The sequence below is a fragment of the Apodemus sylvaticus genome, chromosome 13, assembly GCF_947179515.1.
Source record: "Apodemus sylvaticus chromosome 13, mApoSyl1.1, whole genome shotgun sequence".
NCBI lineage: Eukaryota > Metazoa > Chordata > Mammalia > Rodentia > Muridae > Apodemus > Apodemus sylvaticus.
In genome coordinates, this window is record NC_067484.1 from 37,661,794 (window position 1) to 37,668,708 (window position 6,915).

At 43.0% G+C, this 6,915-nt stretch overlaps 1 pseudogene; it reads left to right on the plus strand.

Annotated features, from left to right (window-relative positions):
* The first annotated feature begins 992 nt into the window (after window positions 1-992).
* On the plus strand, window positions 993-6,581 carry LOC127663619 (protein C12orf4 homolog; annotated as a pseudogene).
* Window positions 6,582-6,915: the final 334 nt, after the last annotated feature.

Consider the following 6,915-nt stretch of genomic DNA (forward strand, 5'->3'; position numbering starts at 1 on the left):
TTCTTGGAGTCCATATGAGGGGTACAATGGGAAGTTAACTACAACTCACGGGCCTCTGTGCGAGCCTGCACTTTCTTCCATCTGGAGTTGTTTGTCTATCTTTAGAAACTGTCTTGCCCGCTATCAGGACAGTGGGTAACTGGGTTTAGTAATGGCCATGAAGGGGCAGGGGATGGCATTTTAATATTTGGGCGGGGAATTTCAGCTAGCCATAGGAGAGTGGAAAGTTTCTTGGTCAGGGTCTGGAAGAATTTTTTCAAGATTTATTCCACTATCAACACCCCCTGGTAACTACAGTAATAGACATACCAATTCTGGTATTAGTGAGCATTGCTTGTGACAAGAATGACCACTGACCGATAAAACGTGTCTTAACTGGAGGGATTATGAAGCTCTAACAGGAGCTATAATCAATGTGATTATGATATGGGGATATTGTTGTGTCTTTTAGGACAATGGAGCCTTTTTCAGGGAATTAGGGTCTCAGAAAAATTGAGGGCTGCCCAACCTGCCCCAGACCAGTGGATTTTTGACATTTTTGTCTTGAGAACTTGTACAATGAAATTCATAGACCACTGAGGATGGGTTTTAAAGACAAGTTTATTAGAGAGTCATAGATGGGGGAGACATAGAGAGTAGGAGATGGGGGAGGGAGGTGGAGAAGAAGAGAAGGGAGAGAAGAGAGAGGGAGAGAGGGAGGGAGAGACAGAAGGAGAAAGAGACAGAGACAGGGAGAGACAGAGATAAACGGAGATAGAGATTGAGAGAGACAAAGATAGAGACAGAGAGCACAGAGCTCCTATATAATGAGAGGAAATACTATACCATCAAACTGCTAGTCTGTAGTTTTTTTAAGGTTTTATGGCAGAAAGTAGAGTAAGATATGGGCAGGGGGATGAATTGGACAGTCCATTTGACACAACCAGATGTCCAGGTGCTTCTTTTTTGTTTTGGTCACTGCCTTATGGTTTCTACTGCAGTGAAGGGACAACATGACCAAGGTAACTTGTATAAAGGACAACATTTCATTGGGGCTGGCTTACAGTCTCAGAGGTTCGGTCCATCACCATCACTGCAGGAAGCATGGTGCTGTGCTGGCAGACATGGTCCTGGAGAAGCTGACAATTCTACATCTTGATCCAAAGGCAGAAGAAGAGCACTTTCTTTTGCAGGCAGCCAGGAGGAGACTCTAATTCCCCACTGGGTGGAACTTGAGCATAGCAGATCACAAAGGCCATCCCCACAGTGACAGATTTCCTCTAACAAGGCTAAACCTACTCCAATAAGGCACGCCTCCTAATAGTGCCACTCCCTGTGGGCTAAGCATTGAAATATGTGAATCTATGATGGGCAAACCTATTTAAAACACCATAGTCACATAATCCCATATTGATTTTAGGCATAGGTGCTGATTTAGGAGATAACAAAGAAATAGGAAACATTCTAGCGTTCTGACCACTAGTTAGGGCATGCTTGGAACTACTTCTTTGCGGTTTCTGACCCACTTGATCAGCTTCTATCTCAACATGTTCTCATCCACTGGGCATGCTCCTTGTGAAACCTCTGGAATTGGTTCAGAAATGCAGGTTCTATGGGGCAGCAGACCTCCAAGCCATTGTGTTCATGGATCTCCTATGCATACCTCTACTCTTGCATACCTCCACTCAGCTTACCTTTAGCACCACTAAACTCTCCACTAGATTTTCCTAACTATAAAACTGTGAATTCTCTCCAGAAAACTTTCATCACCTCTTTGAGATGTATGTCTTTTATAACCTAATAATGCCTTTCTTAAGTGCTTGGGAGCACTTAAGTTCTTTTGAAATGCAATAATGAAGAACAATGGGATTCTTTCTCTCTCTCTCTCTCCCAGTTCTGTGGGGAAAGCAGACTGGGACCCTTACAATAGGCAACTGGCCTACTGTCAATGAAGTGGCTCAGCCGCACTGACCATACTCAGGTATCTTCCAAGACTTTAGCATTAGCTGAGAAAAGCATTTTTTAAAGGTTCAGATTTGATGTTTAGGAGGAATTGGGTCCAGTTTTTTCCATTGTTGCGATAGACTTCAATAAAGTCTTCCTTGATATTTTTAGCAGGAGTTCAATGCAGTGTCTGTTTTACAGAGGGGAAGAAAGAAACAAAGGAACCAACATCTGCTTGAATATGCAAACTGCTGCCTAAAACCACAGCAGGGACCTGAGTGAACCTCCCCAAGGCTGCACATCAACACTGCCCTGTTGGGGACTCCTTTGTGCTTCACAGTTGGCTAGGACAAACGGAGCCTGTGACAAACTCTGAATATGAGAAGACCAGGCCACCCTCCCACTGAATATTCCTTTATGACATTCTCATCCCAGTGTCTCACAGATAGGTTTCAGTTTGCTTCTGGCAGAGCTAACTTCCAACAAAATGCCAAGTAGACCTAGAAAATGAAAAAACAAAATGATAGTTCTGGGCAGTGGTGGCACACACCTTTAATCCCAGCTCTTGGAAGCAGGGTTAGCCTGGTCTACAGAGTGCCTGCTCTAGAGAGCAGAGAGGTTAGCCTGGTCTACAGAGTGAGTTCTAGGACAGCCAGGGCTACCTTTTTCTTCCTTCTCCTTATCCTTGTCATTCTCCTCCTTCTCCTCCTCTTCACCCTCTTCCTCCTTTCCCTCCTCCTTCTCCTCCTTCTCCTGCCTCCACCCCTTCTCCCTTCTCCCTCCTATTTTCTACTGTGATTTCTGAGTTACTGTTCCATGGCTTCTGAGAGGCTCCTCCAGACTTGCCCTTAAAATGGAGCTATTTAGTGCCAGGCTTGGAACAATGATTTATACTGTGGGTTAGAAAACTTAATCATAAATAAAGGAATTAATTAGAACGCTGCAACCAAAAGACAGGATTTATCATACCATGAAGCAACTGAGTTTTAGTCTGTATTTTGGGAGCTGGTTAAACTGATTGCTGGCAGTTGATCACCGTAGTTGGCGGTAGCCAGAAGCTTCACTGAATAACCTGTCCTAGAGAAGAAGGATGGATGGAATTATCTTATAGCTTCCACAAGCACAGGAACAACTTTTGCTTGTTTAGGAATCTTTAACATGAAGACCCTTTCATCCTTTTCTGCCTGATTTCCTTTTCAGAATTTCTTGGCACACTGCAGCTTTGGCTAAGCACGATAATGGTAGATGTTCTCTTCTGGAGTAAGAATGTATTTTTCATAACAGTTGCATACACTCAGGAAATGCTATTCAGACCTCTATAGAAGACAAGTACATAGCAGGAAAGGGATGGCTTTTGGATTCATTTCATTGTTTTAGAGACCCATTAAATATAGGTCATGTATTTGAAGGGAAGTACATTTAGTACTTGGGGAAATTATTTCAAGTATATTATAACTAAAATTAAAACACATCTTGCCAGATAATGGATTGCTGCAAATTATTATACACGCTTCATCTAAGGAGCTGTCAAGACTTTATAAATGAGTACCACATTGTCTGAAATGCTTAGAGAATACAGGGAGCTTTCCTGGACTAATGCTAGCTGTTGGCTGGTAGTGCAGAATAATTACATCTTCATTGGCAATTCTTCCAGGAACTTACTCTCTGCATCTGCTTATTATAATGCCTTTCCCCCTTTCTACCTCCTCTGGTTTCTAACCTTACCTTTTCTCATTTTAATGCTTAGTCTATATGAAGATCAACACCTTAGAGTGTAATGGAATTTAACAAAGGATTTAGAGAGACGGGGATGGCACATTCTGTAAAGGTGATGTAACCTTACAGAGGAAAAATAAGAACAGCATCCCTGGACCAATTCCAGGAATGTTTGCACAGAGTACAGATTCTGAAGGACTGTGACGCTGAAGGAGAGATTTGGAAATGAACTGCCAGAAGTGGGACTTGGGCAGGAATTCAGTTCAGTTCAGCAACAGTGCATTCAAACAAGCAGAGTTTAGGTGCCACCAGGGCTGCACAGGCAATCAGGATCCGGGTGTTCTTAAGGAATTTATGATCAGAATGGGATTCTTATTCAGAAAGGCTTTTCTTTTCTTTTCTTTTAATTTCTTTTTTTAAATTTAAAAACGGCATACACTACATTTTACACATGATTTCCCCCTACTCCTTCCAGATCCTCCCTATCCTTCCCACCCAACTTCATGATAGCTAGCTCTCTCACACACACTCTCTGTCTCTTTCTCTCTCTGTCTCCCCCAATCAAGCAAAAAACAGTATGACAAAAACCAAACAAATTAAACCAAACGAAATGTCTGTACCACACCACTAAAACCAACCAACCAACTAACCAAACAACCCCCCAAACCTACAAAACCTCAATAAAACAAAATACAGAGGGTTTTTTTTTTTTTAATTTTGGCATTGGTCAACTACTCCTGGGTAAGAACTCCACCCTAGAGTGTGGTTGATAGATACACCCAATGATACCCACAGAGACTGTAACAAGACAAGCAAGACCTGCACAAGTTCAAACCAGACAAAATCCAAGCACTTAGAGAGGACACAAGCTCCGCCCCTAACCAAGAAGTTATTTGCAATCTATAGCCACTGAGAAAGGAAAATCAGAAATTCTTTTCTTAGTGATATGAGTGACTTCTTGACGTTTCAACTTCTAGAACTTACCCTGAAACATGTTAAATTGTCTTACTGAAATACATACGTGATTTTAGTTATCTGATACAGTGCAACAAAATTGTCATACACATTAATTAAAATATCTTCCTCTGCACTACTATAGCCTGTTAGAAGGACTTCCCGATTAGTTGGGCAGTTCTGCGCCAACAGCTCCAAGTGTACCTTGGTGTATGAGGAAAGAGAAACCCTGAAGAATGTGAAGAAAAACCGAGAAAGGTTCTGCAACAAGGAAAGAGAATTCGTGTACAAATTCCAGGCAGGAAGTGAGCGCTTAGAGCTGAGAGTGCCCCTCAGGTTTCCTGGGGATGAGAACACCAGTCATCTGCATGGACCTCTGATCCTGCTGAGCAGTCTGCCCTGCTTCATAGAGAACGACCTAAAAGACGCTCTGAGCCGATTTATAGAAGAAGAATCCCTCAGAGACCATGACAGCGATGCTGTCATCTATTTCTGGTGAAATAGATTTACACCAGCTGGCAAGTGGGCCAAAGCTCATGCTGAGACCACCCTAGTGCATGCGAGACCTGAGGAGCCTAACTGGGATGAAGACTTTACAGATGTGGACCAGGACCTAATCCGCTCCCCGGCCTCTGAAACTCTGTTAAATCTGGAACACAATTACTTTGTTAGTATCTCAGAACTGACTGATGAAAGAGATGTGGAGCTGAAAAAGTTATGAGAGAGACGTGGTATTGAAATGGAAAAGGTGATGCAGGAACTGGGGAAATCTCTCACAGATCAAGATGTGAATTCGCTGGCTGCCCAGCACTTTGAATCCCAGCAAGCTTTAGAGAATAAATGGTCAAATGAACTGAAATAGTCTACAGCTATCCAGAAGCAAGAATATCAGGAATGGGTGATAAAACTTCATCAGGACATAAAAACCCCCAACAACAGCTTCCTCAGTGAAGAAATTAAAATGCAGCAGAATCAGTTCAGAGACTCTGCGGACGCCGTTGGAAGAATCTATGAGGAGCAGAGGACGCTGAAAAAAAGCTTCACCATGCACCTGGGAGCCTAGTTGAAGACCATGCACAATCTGCAGTTGCTGAGGTCAGACACGCTGGACTTCCATAAGCATACGAGAACTCACGGAAACGATGTGAAACTTCCCCGGCTGCAGACGGCGCTGTCCCTTTACTCCACGTCTCTCTGTGGCCTGGTTTTACTAGTAGATAATCGAATTCATTCATATAGCGGCATCAAAAGAGATTTTGCCAGTTTGTCAAGAATGCACGGACTTCCACTTCCCGCGGATTGAGGAACAACTGGAGGTTATCCAGCAGGTGGCGATGTTTGCGAGACCACAGCGCAGGAGCAAGTGCAAGGAGGCCCGCGATTCTGGAAACCAAAATGGAGGAAGTGATGATAAATCTAAGAATGCTGAAAGAAACTATTTAAATATTTTACCTGGAGAATTTTATATTACACGCCATTCTAATCTCTCAGAAATCTATGTTGCTTTCCATCTCTGTGTGGATGACAATGTGAAATCAGGAAATATCACTACTCAGGATCACGCTGTCATGGGACTCCGAAATATACTCAAGGTTTGCTGTACCCACGATGTGACAAGGATAAGCATCCCTCTCTTGCTGGTGCATGATATGTCGGAAGAAATGACTATACTTTGATGCTTAAGGAGAGCAGAACTGGTATTTAAGTGTGTCAAAGGTTTCATGATGGAGATGGCTTCATGGGATGGAGGAATTTCTCAGACAGTGCAATTTCTGGTACCACAGATTCCCTACAGACCCAGTATGAGTTTGCAGCATCATGTCCACAGACACACAGCCCAGTTCCTGCCTTCAGGTTCCTGCTGTGACTTCCCTTCAGGATGGACTGTGACCACGTTGCTTTTGGGCATGATGTTTTATCACAGCAGTAGGGAAACACCTAACACATGCATGTTAAATTCCTGGTGGAGTACTTTCCCTCCTTCATGAACATTCATGGAGTAGCCAACACCTTGAGTTGCTCAACACACACATCCCTAGTTCCTGTGGGCAGAGCAATGGTTTACTGCCTTGCTTCAGTTCATAACAAGAAACGCTTCATTTGGAATGTTTAGTGCCGTGGCTTTTTTATTTTGTGCTTTTAATTAGTTTGTTATTTTAAACGGTCCAAAAGCACAGTGCTGAAGTGCTGTCCAGTGTTAATAAGCATAAGAAAGACTTTATGATGTGCTTATGGAGAATGTATCAAATATGGCACGGGTTAGAATGCTGTTGGCCAAGAGTGCAATGGTAATGAATCAACCGTACATATTAAAGTGACTTT